At 40.4% G+C, this 14,685-nt stretch overlaps 1 protein-coding gene across 1 annotated transcript in view; it reads right to left on the reverse strand.

Moving 5' to 3' along the window:
• LOC118495300 (nuclear factor 7, brain-like) overlaps positions 1-14,685 on the reverse strand; it is a 1,057,410-nt gene that overhangs the window by 941,546 nt on the left and 101,179 nt on the right. The gene's annotated exons all lie outside the window — the stretch shown is intronic.

Consider the following 14,685-nt stretch of genomic DNA (forward strand, 5'->3'; position numbering starts at 1 on the left):
AAAAAACATGCATTTGTGTTGCCAAAAGCATAAGAACAAACATAGCTAAACAACGACAAGGAGTAATATATTGATATATAATACAAGTAACACAGGATAATTTGAATAGATGCAGATAATAAACACATTCTGTGCGCAGCCCTCAAAGGGTACATGGAAACAAAATATATATAAAAAAAAAAAATAATAATCATAATAATTTTTTTTAAAAAAAATACAGATAAACAAACTAATAAAAAAAAATTATCTAATTAAACTTATATATAACTTGTTAAATATTCTTATACAGTTCTATTGTTTAGCCTTGTAATTTGTGGCAGGAGAAGCATATTTAGCTGCTAGCAATGCCGTGCTTATCTTCCCTAATAAAAAAGGAGCTTTTTGTCCTCAGTGTAGGAGGTAGTGAAGCCTGGTATATGTTTTGCAAGTTTTTGGAAATATGGTCTTAAGTCTTCATATTTGGGACCATGTACATAGGAAATGTAAATTCTGTTTCGATATTCATGGGGCAGTGGGTACAGACTCGTTCCTCTCTTGTCTCCACACTTGTAAAGTCACCTCTTTAATTTCCAGCTCGTGTTCACTGACTCTGTATTGTTAAAATTCTATTTCTTTGGATTTTTTGTTTGAGCTATTCGGCCAATTGGATATCTCTGTCAGGACTGCAACAGAGAAAAAAAAGGTTTTTGTTTTTTTTGTGTTTGTATTTATTGTATTTTGCATGTTCTGGATGAATGTCTTTTAGTTTGTTTTCAAATCTTTGATTGAAGATGAGGATGTGTGTATGTGGCGGCTTGAGGCTTCAGTGTACCGTCTCTCCTCTCTACCTGTCTGTTATTACTGAACTTGTGTTTCGCTCCGTTGTACCTGTGAGCCCGCTGGTCGAGGGGTGGACATTCTGAACACCGCGGGTTGTCAGGAGAGCTTTGTATGCAATGGAATTTGTATAGACAACTTGATTTAAATGCTGCCAAAATTTAATGACATTTTTGGATTTGAATTTTAAGAGGGATATACCGAGTCTGCTCTGCATGCATTGTTTGGGGTGTTGGGCGAACTTTTGAATATTTACAGAATTTCAGTTGCAGTTTTTCAGGGGAGTACCAAGTTTGTAAATTTGGTTTCGAAATCGGGCCCCAAACTTCGCTTCCGTTAAAGCATGATTGGTGTTACAGAAAGGGGGTATAGATTTTTAGCCAATTCTTGCGGGGATATTGTTTTTCCATTTGTCATTTGATTGCGTACAAGCTCTCCGGGCTTTTTAATAGTGTGTTTATGGCCAGGTTGAAACTCCCTGAGCACTTCATTTCAACCCTAAGTAATTATAGGAACACTTTGTTCTAGTCTGGTGTTGACCAGAGTGAAGTTGTAACTCGTCTATTTCCCTGAGATCTGGCTCCCTCTGAAATACCATTAACACTGGTCTTTTTCAGATTGACTGTCAGTGACCATTTGACAGTACTGCTATCGACGGGACAGGCCTGCTGTAAACCCTCTTATGTTGGGACACAGAACCGATCATCGGCATAGAGCAGGAACTGATGTTGGTAATCATGGAGTGTGAGGACCTGGCGGCTGCAGATTGTTACACCATTGCTTGCTAGTTCAGGTGATGTAAATGTTAAACAGTGCTTGGACTCAACTGATCCTGTCTCACTCCACGCCTGTTGAAGAATCGTTCTTTTGGGAGCCAATTTTACTGCACAATTTATTTCTGGTACAGTTGGTGATTTAATAGTGTCATAGGACTTACCAACTAGACCGCTTAAATAAGTTTATAAAAAAGCCCATCCATGCAATATTGTGTCAAAAAGCTTTTTTAAAGTCTATAAAACATGCAAATATTTTCCCATTTTTTAATTTTGGGTGTAGTTTTAATAAGGGTGTGCAGAAGTATAATGTGGTCTGACGTACGAATATTTGGTATTAAAAGCCAATTGATTTTTACTTAAGACATTGTGCTTTTGGTAAGGAAGGACAGTAGTCTGGCGTTAATAATACTGCAGGAAAAACTTCCCAGATACTGTTAACACAAATGCATCCGCTGTAGTGGTTAGGGTCCATCTGTCACCATTTATTGGAAAATAGGGGGTTGAGGAGTCCATGGTCCAGATCTAGGGAACTAACCAGACTCCGAACAAGGTTGGAAACAGCTTGTGGAGAGCGCCTGCAGTGTAGGGCTACTGTGCTTTGAATCTCAGGCCAGACTGCTGGTCCAATCCACTAGTCCTTGTCCAACCTTCAGGGCAGTAGTGGCCTGTATTTTCTATTAGATCTGTTATTTTGTATCTGGGGGTTTGGTAGTTGTCTTTCACCTTTTCCTCTAACTGGTGAAGATTTTCACTACTGAGTGTTTTGGGGGTGATTGGTGAGTGCATAAACTCAATATTTCTTATAAACAATCAAAGGGTATTTTTCCATAGCAACCCATTGTATTGTTATTTATTCTTTATGGTTGTCTTGGACCTGAATTATTCCAAAAATGCCAAAAGACGTTTGGTCAATGCTTCTTTATTTGTACGTTCTCAGATCTGTAAAGCTCTTTTTTTTCTTATTAATTCGTATTTTGTAGTGTTTTAGGGCCTTGATGGATGGGACCCGTATATGGACTCTCATGGGTTCTCGGGGTTTTTGTTGATAATAGTCTTAGTTGTTTGTCTAGCTAAACCAAATTCATTATCATACCATTTTTCTTTTGAGGGTTTGTGTTTTGTTAGTTTATGTCTATAGTTGAATTATTTTGAGATTTGATTGGTAGCTAATTCATCAAATATATTGTTTAAATTGCTGTGTAGCCATTTACTCCATCTTTGGTGAATGGGAATTTAATAAGTCTGTAGGATTTAAAGTGGATTGAGTTCGGTACTGTCAAGTGCAGTGAAATAAATTCTCGATGTTGCGCTTTTTTTCCAGATATATTTTTGGGGAGGTAAACATTTTGATGGTTTGGTTCTTGTTCATGCTATATTTGTAACTTATTGAAAAAAAGTGTTTGGCAGGGTGCTGAAAAGGGAAGTGTGTTGAACTACACAATGACATTGATATCCTATGGGTCGATATAGGTTATCGTATAATCCACCACACTGTTACCTAAAACAGAGGAATAGGTTCAGTTACCCAGAGAGGCACCACGGTCCTTCCATTAACACTATGTATAAGCCCAGGATTTTGCATTCTGGAGAACTTGTATTCGTTTTTGTTTTTAACTATTGTCAAAACTTTGTCTTTGTGGTATGCGTGAGATGGACGGGGAGATTGGCCGAAATATGTGTTTGTTCCATTACTTCGATTGTAGTCTTTTCTTGCCCGTATTGCATTGAGATCTCACATATGAAGATGGACCCAATGACTGAAATTAACTTATCTCCTCTGAAGTCTTGAAAAATCTCTCAGTGTAATAGGGGGAGTTTGAAGGTGGATATAGATGCACATAAATATATATCTCTGGTGCATAGATACCTCTGTTGATTTTTATCAAAGGTTGAGTTTTTCCTTTTTTTCACTGGTGAGATATCATTTTTATATGTGCTTTATAGCCAAATTAATGTGCCACTGGAGTCTATTCCATTTTTAACATTTTCTTTTTACAGAAGGTAAAAAATTTATTGTAATTATTAGGACAAATAGATAGTAAATCGGAATGGTTCCAGGTTTCATGTATAAGATGATATCTAAAATTATTACACTTTTTACAAATTCAGGATCTGTAGTTTTATCCCCAAAAGTTGGTGGAGTACAAACCATCGGATATTCCAACTACTAATTGAGAATGACATTTGTCCAGATACAGGATCGTGTTTCAAATAGAAATATACAAGTCAACAAAAAATAATAATCCAACTCAACGATTAGTACTATAATTGCTAGGTAATGTTATATATGTTATAGATGTTATTATAGTTTGGGTATATAATGTTGAAAGACCATGTTAATTAAACCAGTATGAGCACAGCAAGGTGACTAGGTCTCTTATCTGGTTGGATCCCAGTGGGCAGATGGTGATTGGGGTATGGCAGCTATGGCGTAGCTTCTCTCTGCTGGGGGGCTGAGGGATGGATAGGGAGGTATCCTCGTGCTGGTGGGCGATGACTTGTTAGTAGATAGTCTCTCTGAAGCGGTGACAGTAGTTAGCCTCTCGCTTATGGATGAGGTTGGACGGTACATTCTCTGGTTATGTTGGTTGGACTGTGTTGTGGTTGTTTTGTGTAGTGCTGCTGAGAGACAATCTGCTGGGTAGAGCGATGTCTGCGATGTGGATGAAGAGAGTTTCTGATGGGTGGACCAGTTTCTTCTGCTCTTCTTCTGCGCTCGTGTGGAGTGCCTCGGCTAGGCTGTGTCTTGTGGACTCGTTGCAAATGAGGCCGACCGGCTCTCTCACGTGAGGTGGATGTGGTCACAGAAGTGCTGCTGAGTTGTCTCTGTGGAGGCTACATGGACGTCTGCAGTGTGTGTGCATTGCTTTCTAATCTCAGCTGTTAGATTGTGTTAATTGTGTGTGTGGGGTGTGTCAGTCTACCGTGGAAGTAAAGCTGATATAGTTACTCTTGTCTCTGGGGATAGTCCTCTCTCTTACGCTGTTCCTGCCACCTGAACAGTGCTGTTGGAGTCGCTGATCCTGGCAGTCAGAGCGTTGTGTCCCGTGTGTGTGATCAAACTGGCTCCCCTGCAGTGTGTCCTCTGTCGGATAGCTGCTCACTAGCCTTCTTCGTGGTGGGTACGCTCTAGTTTCGGTGCATGTCTTCTCGCCTGAGGAAGCGGCGTTTTAAGTCAAACTTGGTGTTTTTCCGTTTGAGTCGACCATTACTATGATCTGACGACATCGTGTGTGCTGTGTAGTGTCGTGATTGGTTTATCATACTGTGGGCAGTGGGTGTGTCAGTGTCTGTAGTCAGTAGTGTGTGTTGAGGGTGTGTTTGGGGGCGAGCAGTGGTGTTGGGTGGGGTTGTAGTAGTGGGTTCCGATAGGATAGGAGGGTCGGGGCAGAGAAGTGGTGGGTGTGGGGTTGATGCGAGTGTGGCGATGATCTCTTCAGTCTCTTCTCGTCTCAGGGCGTGACCTCGCCTGTAGAGCTGTAGAGTTGCTGCGTTTGCGTTGCTCTGGTGTGGTGGAGTTTGTGGCGTGAGATCCTCCATCACTCTGCGCAGCGGCTAACCTCAGGGCCTGGTTGTCTTCCTCCGCTCCTTCATGGCCTGGTACAGCTCGTGGATTTCAGCCTTCTGATGTAGACCATACTGTCGATGCTCACTCACTGCGTTTGGGTGTGTGCTTTCTCCTGTGTTGTGAAGGCAGGTTCAAGGTCTTGTCTTTGAGTCCACAAACTCCCTCTCCAGGATGGAGAGTCCTCTCTCAGTACCTCACACTGGTGAGAGTTTGGGACTGCAGTGAGGATGAGGCGGTCGGCCTGACTGCTGCTGGGGACGCTGGTCTCTCTGGGTCTCTGCTGTGTCCTGTTTCCTTTCCTCTCTTCTGCTCTGGCTAATGCTTTTCATAGACTGGAGTGTTTGTAAAAAATTATCCAGGCTAGTTTCTGATCCCTGGATCATGATTGTGCCGTTGTGATACGATGTGGTGATCAGGGTGGAGAGTGGGGTCTTCCTCACAGACTGTAATTTGTCTTCCTTTTGCTGATTCCATTTTTTACATGGGCGTGAGATTTCACAGAGGCTGCGTGCACCAAACTCCCACAGAAAGGCCCGGAACGACCTGGATTCTAACCCAGAACCTGGTGGGGAGAGGATTGTGTAAAGCCATAGAGTAACTACTGAGGTAGATCATTTGAAGTGAACTGGAGTACAGTCTCCATCATTACCAAGATTACAAAACAAAAGCATACTAATGTAGAGACAGCCTACAGATGCAACAAAGTGGCACTGGAGAAAACCGCAGGTGAATAACACAGCACAAAACAAAAAGATAGATGGAAAAGCACGAGGATGGATACGGATGCCAGAGAGCTGTCAGCAGGGTTACAAAAAAGGCCTACAAGTATGTGGCAAGGACTGTCTAAAATCACTGATTAGATTAGAGAGAGAGAGACAGAGAGAAAATAATTGAATGGTGGATCATTGGCTAATGGCCCTTAAACCACCGACTCTCATCTGAAAACATTCACTCTCATTATACTGCAATATAATACTGGCAGATAAATCACTGCTGTTGAGTCACCTGCACCATCTATTAACACAGACCTAAAACAGCATATTGTTCTTTCGGGGTGGGGGGGGGGGAAACATCAATACAGCATAGTATCGCGATATTTTCCGTGGCAATACTGTATCGATGCACAGACGCCAAAGTATCGATCTTTTATTATAGAAATCGCACGTGATTTCGTGAATTTAACTTTTTGGTACCAGAATAATAAAATCAATTGCTTTATCAGTCCACAAGATGGAAAACTAAAGTGAGATGAACAAACAGAGACATGTGTCTGTTTAGATTAAAATCAGGTGTTGACAGAGTTTTCCTTTGGAGACATAACAATGCAAAATATTGCAGAATATATGTTTAAAACCGCAATATCTTATCATGGGGCCTCTGGTGATTCCCACCCCTACTGTTCTTTCCCATCATCGCATCCTTTTTTTTTTTTTTAACTTTGCCCACAGTTTATATAGGGTATTCATATATGATATATCCATATCTGGTGCTACTGCACAGCCCCTCAACATGTTAACAAGCCTGGCATGAAATGGCCTCTTCCCTCAACCTGTATCTCTTACATTTCCGAAGGATAGCTACTGTAAAATACCATCACCATACCGACCATTTTATAAACACACAAACACACACACACACTGAGTCACATCAGAAATGTAGATGTAACCGATAATACAATATACCTTAAACTACCATTTGGACACAAAAATGCCCACTGGGTGCCTCAAGTAGAACAGACACACAATCTCAAAGGGAATACTAAAATAGTTTAGGGGGAATATTATAGACACAGCATAGAAGAAAAAAAACTCCCCACAGAGACCCACAGGCATCTCTTTAGAAGTATTACAGAGGAAGAAGACTGGGATGTCATCATAATTTAGGCTACCGCAGAGTACACGACTGAATCTCAATTATCAAATTATCAAACATTAAATACTGTATACTCAGCTCCCAGGACATCCAGAATACAACTCACATGCAGCCGGACATAGCACCAGCAAACGACCAGACAGACATCACTGAGGTTATATGTACTCACCCACTCCTATCTTCTCGTCCTCGGTCGGCGTCCACATGATGTCCCGGTGTCCAAAGAGCAAAATCCCGCAAGAAAGTATAATCACCCGCTGTGTCGCTTCATGGAGATCCTACGGAGAAGGAGGACCGGAGAGGGGAAAAAAAAAAAAAGTTTACTTCAAATGTTCAGGGTGATGGGAGGGATACTAAACAAAATAATCACTCTTCGCGTGTCGCAGTTGTTTTTTTAAACGCTGAGCAAATTTATATTTTGTATTTTGTCAGGTTTGGAGTGACGCATGTAGCGACTGAAATGCTGCTGCAAAAAAAAAAAAAAAAAACAGCAACAACACCAGGGGTTGTGTGAAATGCTACACAGGCGTCAAAGCGACATTACAGAAAATAATATCTGTATTTGGGAGGGATATTAGAGCAGCGGGAGGTCGGCTACCACACTCCAAAGCCCTGAAGGACAGTGCTGCTGTGGGATATCTAAAATAATACAATGACTGAAACCGCTGTTGGATGTTCAGCAGACTAACTGTGAAACTATGAGGATGTCAGAGTATCGAGAGCACTCCAAGTCCATACGGGGGGAAAAAAAAATCCTAAAATGATCGTGTTTCCCGTTAAGTTTAGCCCGTCTCTTGCCTTGCAGGAATCCCCTTTTCAATCAGTGCAGCATCTCTCAGCCTCTCCAGCTCCCGTCATCTCGCTTCTTTTTTCTAATTTCTAAATATGCGCATGCATGTCTCCCATCCCGCTGTCTGTGCCGTGTTTTTTGGGGGTTTTTTTGGCTCGTTGCAGCTGTCAAACTTGTTATGAGCAAGATGAGGGAAAAAAAACAACAGTCCAGTCCCGTCTGTGTGTGTGTGTGTGTGTCCGTGTCGGTACGACAAGCCAGGGAGACCGGGAGGGTCGTGCGCAGCGGCCAGCAGCAGGGAAGCCTGCATCAGATTAAAGAGGATCAGGCGAAAGCCTACAGATAGTGTAGTAGAGTGAGTGAGTGTGAGTGTGTGAGTGTGTGTGTGTGTCCTTCAGGACTTACATGAGAGAGACTCTTGGGTAGTTCATTAGGGGAACATGATATGAACTATTTCTTTTCGACATTTTTGTTGCTTTTTAGGCTCTTTCAACGTTTTTTTCTGCTTTTTCTTCTTGCTTTTTCTTTTTTGTTGTTGGTGTGTGTGTGTGTGTGTTTCTTGTTTAACTATATTCGTGGGATCCACAAACCGGGAATACAGTATACTTGTGGGGTCCGGACAGCCTTGTGGGGCCAAAATGCTGGACCTCACAAGGTTAAAGGTCTGTTTGAGGGTTAAGACTTGGTTTTAGGATTAGGGTTAGAATTAGGTTATGGTTAGGGTGAGGATAAGGGTTAAGGTTAGGCATTTAGTTGTGATGGTTAAGGTTAGGGCAAGGGGCTAGGGAATGCATTATGTCAATGACGGGTCCCCACAAAGATAGTGCCACGCACTTGTGTGTGTGTGTGTGTGTGTGTGTGTGTGTGTGTGTGTGTGTGTGTGTGTGTGTGTGTGTGTGTGTGTGTGTGTGTGTGTGTCGCGCACGACATACAGCATAGTAGGCCTATAGTATATTTTAGAAAGGCTATGATGTGTGTACGGGCTGTAACGCGGGAAACATAAACGCACTTTGGGCATAGGCCTAGCCTAGCTTGTTTGGTGGACCCTCTACTTGCACATAAACACACATGTTCAACATATTGTAGCAAGCTGAATGATAAGGACACAATTTGTGACGTTTAACCGGAGAACAGCATACAGGCTACTAACAAAAGTGCCGAAAAAACGGGAAAAAAGTGGTAGCCGAAACTAGCTAATTAGTAGTTAGCTACTAAGGTAGCTAATATAGTAGCTACCTTACTAGTAGGTATACCTGGGGGTAACGTTGATGTGTCTCACCTCAGGCTTTTTCTTTCTCTCTCATTCTTTTTCCTTTCATCTCTCACTCCCCTTCTCTTTTGCTCCTTCCCCTTTTCCATTCCCTTGAACCTGACCTGTCAGCTGAACTAGGGGTAACGTCTCCCCTTCCCTCCCCCTCCTCATTTATACTTCTGTACTCTGCGGCTCACAGTATGTTTCATGTCCGTGTCATCAACTCGTCACGGTGCAACACTGACCTCTAGTTACTGATTCAAGGAACAACACACCCAACAGAAAAAAATACACATCACTGAGATGCTTCTTCCCCAAAAAAATCCTACATTCTTGGACTCCCATTTGGCTTTATGAAGAGTTGAAAACGGACCCGTTAATTCACCGAGAACTTTATTTTCACAGGACAGATGAAGACATGAAAAGGGGACAGAGAGGAGGGTAGGCCTATATGACATGCAAGCAAAGGGCCGCAGGTCGGAGTCGAACCCGCGGCCGCTGCGTCGAGGAGTAAACATCACCGAGAACTGTGACATAGTGGAAAAGATAGAAAGTGTGATGTAGGCTATTACCTGCTGTTGTGAACGGTCGAAGACTTTCACGAGACAGTCAAAAATCACCAAAATGTGGCCTCAAACTAACCCAATTTGAATTGTTTGAGTAACAAATTACACCAGGGTAACGTTATGATGATTTCAAGTTTGAAAATTTGCTTATGGTGTAAAAAAAAAAAATGAATTTTTAATGAAGAAAGAATTTAGGCCACAGGGTAGGGTTGATGAGGAGGCGAGTCAGAATTCAACACGTGTGCTTTATTCATCTGTAGGCTACTTTTGTACTTAATCTCCATTTATGTTGATTTATTACAACTTTTGATGAGAAAGGAGACCAATGTATATGCATTTTGGACTGTCTTGTTTATGTTTTGTCATGCTTGTGGTGAGTTCGCTGTCTTACTTAACCCTGCTGTTGTCCTCGGGGTCAAATTTGACCCATTTTCAAAAAGTTTCTATATCAGAAATTTGGGTTTCTTTCAACCAAATTGTCAAAAAAAAAAATAACGTGGATGGTTCCCTACAACGCTCTTCACAAGTTAAATAAATGATCACTTCAATACTTTCATTGAATTTGGGTGTTTTATTCAATTTGATAGCATTTGAAAAAAATAAATTGCTAAAATAACGTTGAAAAAAGTGACACGTCAGAAAAAGCTTAAACAATAAAAAAAAAAAAAAAAAAAAGTAAAACAAAAGCGCCCAAAAAAATCGACAAACATCGGAAAAAGTGACCAAAACGTCGGCAAAAGTGACAAAAAGGTCGCAAAAAGTGACAAAAACATCGAGAAAAGCGACAAGTGTCGCAAAAACGCCAAACATTGAGAAAAAAAATGGTTTCAATTTTAAACTTTGACCCAGAAAAACAAAAAGTTGCATGGTCGACGTTGCATGTTTTTTTTTTGATTATCGCCTGTTACTTCGATTGTAAGTTTATTTTTTTTGTTCATTAAATCATTCAACTCTCCATTATCTCCTCGTCTCTTTCTCTGCATTTTGGTTTCCAAGCCTGCGCCACCTTGACATGATTATACTTTATAATCCAAACAAGTTCATTTAGCCTATTTAAATTTATAAGTGATTTTTTTCTTATACGACAGGCTTAACGTTTTTTGGCTCTGGACAGCTGAGCGTTACTGAGCAGCCTCCAACTGAGCTTGAAGACGTAGATGTGACGTGAGCAACCTGTCTGAAAGTTGGAAGTCTTCTGGTAGCTGTGCCAAGAGAAATCTCAATCATTCCCAATCTAGCAGAGACGGAGAGCGTAGGTATATGTAAGGAGATAACATAGACACAGGCTAATTACTGATCACTAAAATGATAGTTAACATTAGTAATTAAACTTAAACAGCTAATGGAAGTCCAAACTGCCTGCGCGCTTCTCCTGTACTATACGGTAATTCCTCTACTATGAGACAGTAAGTCTCGTGGTTATGACCCAATCGTTAGCCTATTTTTATAAAAACGTCTGCTACGGAGCCATAACGTGAGGTACAAGGTAATGGAGCCTTTTATACATTGTCGTGTTTCTTTAGAAATAAACAACGGACAAATAGATAGATGACTGCAGAGTCAGCAGTCGAAACTGTCAAGGTATGACAAAAAAAACTTTAAGCCTGTCCTATATGAAAAAAATCACTCATGATTATACTTTGTTTTATATCGTTAACCCCCAAAACTAAATGAAAAATGGAAAACAAAACTATAAAAACTTGGTCACGAAAATAAAAAATGTGGCCTTGAACAACAACAAGCTCTTAAAGTAATACAATGAAGTCAAAGTACCTGTAATGGTGACACAGTGTTACACACGCAGCAGCTTCATCTTCATGTAAAAGATATAAGTATCACTATTATGAGCAGCGGTGGAAGAAGTATTCAGATCCTTTATTACTTCAGTAAAAGCACAAATACCACACTGTAAAAATACTCAGTTACAAGTAAAAGTCCTGCATTGAAGATGTTATTTCAGTAAAAGTCTGTAAGTCTCATCAGGAAAATTTAGTTAAAGTACTAAAAGTAAAGAACTCTCCTCCCATTTTAGAAAGTGTAAAGGATCCAAACAGTTGTGTGTTTAATGGTCTAATCATCTCAGCTGGACATGTAGGCTCTTATATTGTTGGCTAGTTTACTTTAGAATAAACACTGTATTTTATAAAGTACGCCCTGCAGTGCCCTGCTACACCATCAACTACTACAACTACTATTTCTAGTCATAGTGTGTCAAAATGTGATAATATATTCAGGGTTCATACGCATTTTAACCAATACTTTTCCATGACGTTTTCATGACTTTTTGGCAAATTTCCATAACTATGTATTCCTGAAAATGTAAGTCGACATTATACAATAAGAATAAAAATCTGTTTAAGTTTACTCTCAGAGACAATTTATGTGGTTCATAGTGGGGTTCGTAATATCGCGCCCCGAATAGAAGGTTGAGGTTAAGACGACGTGAAAATACATTTATTAATCACATATTATTATGCAGTGTTAAAAACAAAAATCCATGACTTTTCCAAAACCTTCTGGGTCTTTTTTTGTTTCCAAAACCTTTCCAGGCCTGGAATTCGCATTTTTCAAATTCCAAAACTTTTCCAAGTTTTTTCTAAACGTATTAACCCTGTATATTATTATAATTAAATTAAGGGCAAATATATGATGTGTGCCTCTGAGGTATAGACCCGGTGACGTTTTGTGCCTGCCAGAGAGAAACCCCAGGTTTTCCTCCTCCTAGTCACACCTCTGCACAGCTACAGTCAGCAAAAAAAAAAATCGGAGTCAGCAATATGACATCGACAGAGGACTTCCCTGAGAAGGAGGTCCTTAGACTACGAAGTAGCCAATTGGATTCTTAAGCAGCATGTCCTGAAAACGGTTATTGGAGGATTTCTTTTAGGGGGAAAGTCTCTCTTTTGGCAGATATAAGGCAGCACTAGACAAAGGAGTCTTCAGTAAGCCGTCCGGAACTTACTCTGTTTTTGTTTTTGTGTTGAACTGTTTTCGAGCACATTAAACTGTCTTTTTTTTTTTACATCTGATTCTGACTCTTGTGGATTTTTCTAAGACTTTTTGGGATTTTGTCATACTTTGAAGAGAAACAGGAAAAGCATTTGAAAAAAGCGAAAAGTTGGCGTTTTGGGTCGGAGCCATTAATCTGGCCTTGGCATCGGATCTATAATTTACTACAACAATAGTTCCATTATCTTTATTGTGACTATTATCGCCACTGTTCATCACACCCCCAACCGGCACCATCAGACACCACCTACCAAGAGCCTGGGTCTGTCCCAGGTTTCTCCCTAAAAGGGAGTTTTTCCTCGCCACTAAATGCTTGCTATTGGGGGAATTACTGGAATTGTTGGGTCTCTGTAAATTATAGAGTGTGGATTGGACCATTGTTTCTCAAATGGGGGTACGTGTACCCCTAGGGGTCCTCTGGAGGACTGCAGGGGGTACGGAAGATTTTTTGCAAAATGTTTTTCAGTTACACGGCTGTAGTTACTACTGTCTTTTTTCACCAAGTTTATGGCTTTTTTTTAAAAGTTTTTGTCGCTGTTTTTGAAGTTTGTCACCTTTTTTTGAAGGTTTTGACCTATTCTTGCCTTTCTTCCTTACTTTTTTTCTACTGTCTTTTTTTCTCCAAAGTTTTTGTCGCTTTTGGGAATTTTTTGTCGCCATAGTGTTACCTTCCTTCTTTCTACTGTGTTTTTTTTTTTTCAAAGTTTTTATTGCTTTTTTGAAGTTTGTGTGTCTTTTTTCCATGTTTTTGTTACTATTTTCGAGGTATTCTTGCCTTCCGTCTTTCTACCGTCTTTTTCCAAGTTTTGTCTCCTTTCTTCATCAGCATCTAAATGTTTTCCAGGTCCAAGACTGTTGTTTAGTAAACCTTTCGCTGACATCGCTGTATCCTTCCTCTTTATAGAGACTTTTTTTTTTCTACCAAAAATTATTCGCGCTGGCTAGGGGGCACATGGCTTAAAAAAACATTATTGAAAAAAGCTTGAGAACCACTGGTCTACACCTACTCTATCTGTAAAGTGTCCTGAGATAACTCCTGTTATGATTTGATAATATAAATAAAAGTGAATTGAAAATGTGTGTGCAAACATCTGAATGTGTAAAGTAACTTGTAACTAAAGCTGTAACAGATGAATGTAGTGGAGTAAAAAGTACAATATTTCTCTCTGAAATGTAGCGGAGTAGAAGTAGAAAGTGACATGAAAAGAAAAGACTCAAGTAAAGTACAAGTACCTCAACATCTGGACTTGAGTAAATGTACTTAGTTACATTCCACCACTGATTACGAGACAAGGCAAGAGTTTCCAGAAGGGAGAAGGGCCTTTTATTATTAAAGTAGAACTTATTAAATGAACTGTTAACCATTTACAATACTTTACAGATTTATAAACAATGCAATCTATTATAAAACTGTAGATTCTATGGCTCGGAAAATCTGCTGCGGCATCAAATACAGATTCTCTTAGTATCGCTTTGTATTAAGTGTGGCTTTAGGTTGTAAACGGCCAACACAAGCATTATGTGCATAACACAAATGGGCATCAAACCCTCCATTCACAACCCAAACTCTGGAATCACAAATTCCTGAAACCCTGACTAAAGATGTTCATCAGCAGCCACATTGACTGGTCTACCGCCAGAAAAGGAGAAAACAAAAACGCACTCTCAATCCAGGCTCCTCGCAGCTTTGTGAAATCTGTTGCAGATTGTTTGACGCAGTTTCAAAAAGAGTTAAAGGAATACGCCGACTTATTGGGACTTTGTCTTATTCCCCGTATCCCCCAGAGTTAGATAAGTCCATACATACCCTTCTCATCTCCGTGCTTGTTGTAACTCTGTCTGACGCCCCACTGCTAGCCTAGCTTAGCCCAGATCCTGGAGGTAACCGGCTCCAACTGGCCTACTGCTCCCAATAAGGGACAAAATAACGCCAACATGTTCCTATTTACATGTTGTGATTTGTATAGTCACAGCGTGTACAAATAACAAGGTCACATGAGAAACAGCCATCTTCTAACCGTATACATACTGGGAAC

This window comes from Sander lucioperca, chromosome 6, assembly GCF_008315115.2.
Source record: "Sander lucioperca isolate FBNREF2018 chromosome 6, SLUC_FBN_1.2, whole genome shotgun sequence".
Lineage (NCBI taxonomy): Eukaryota > Metazoa > Chordata > Actinopteri > Perciformes > Percidae > Sander > Sander lucioperca.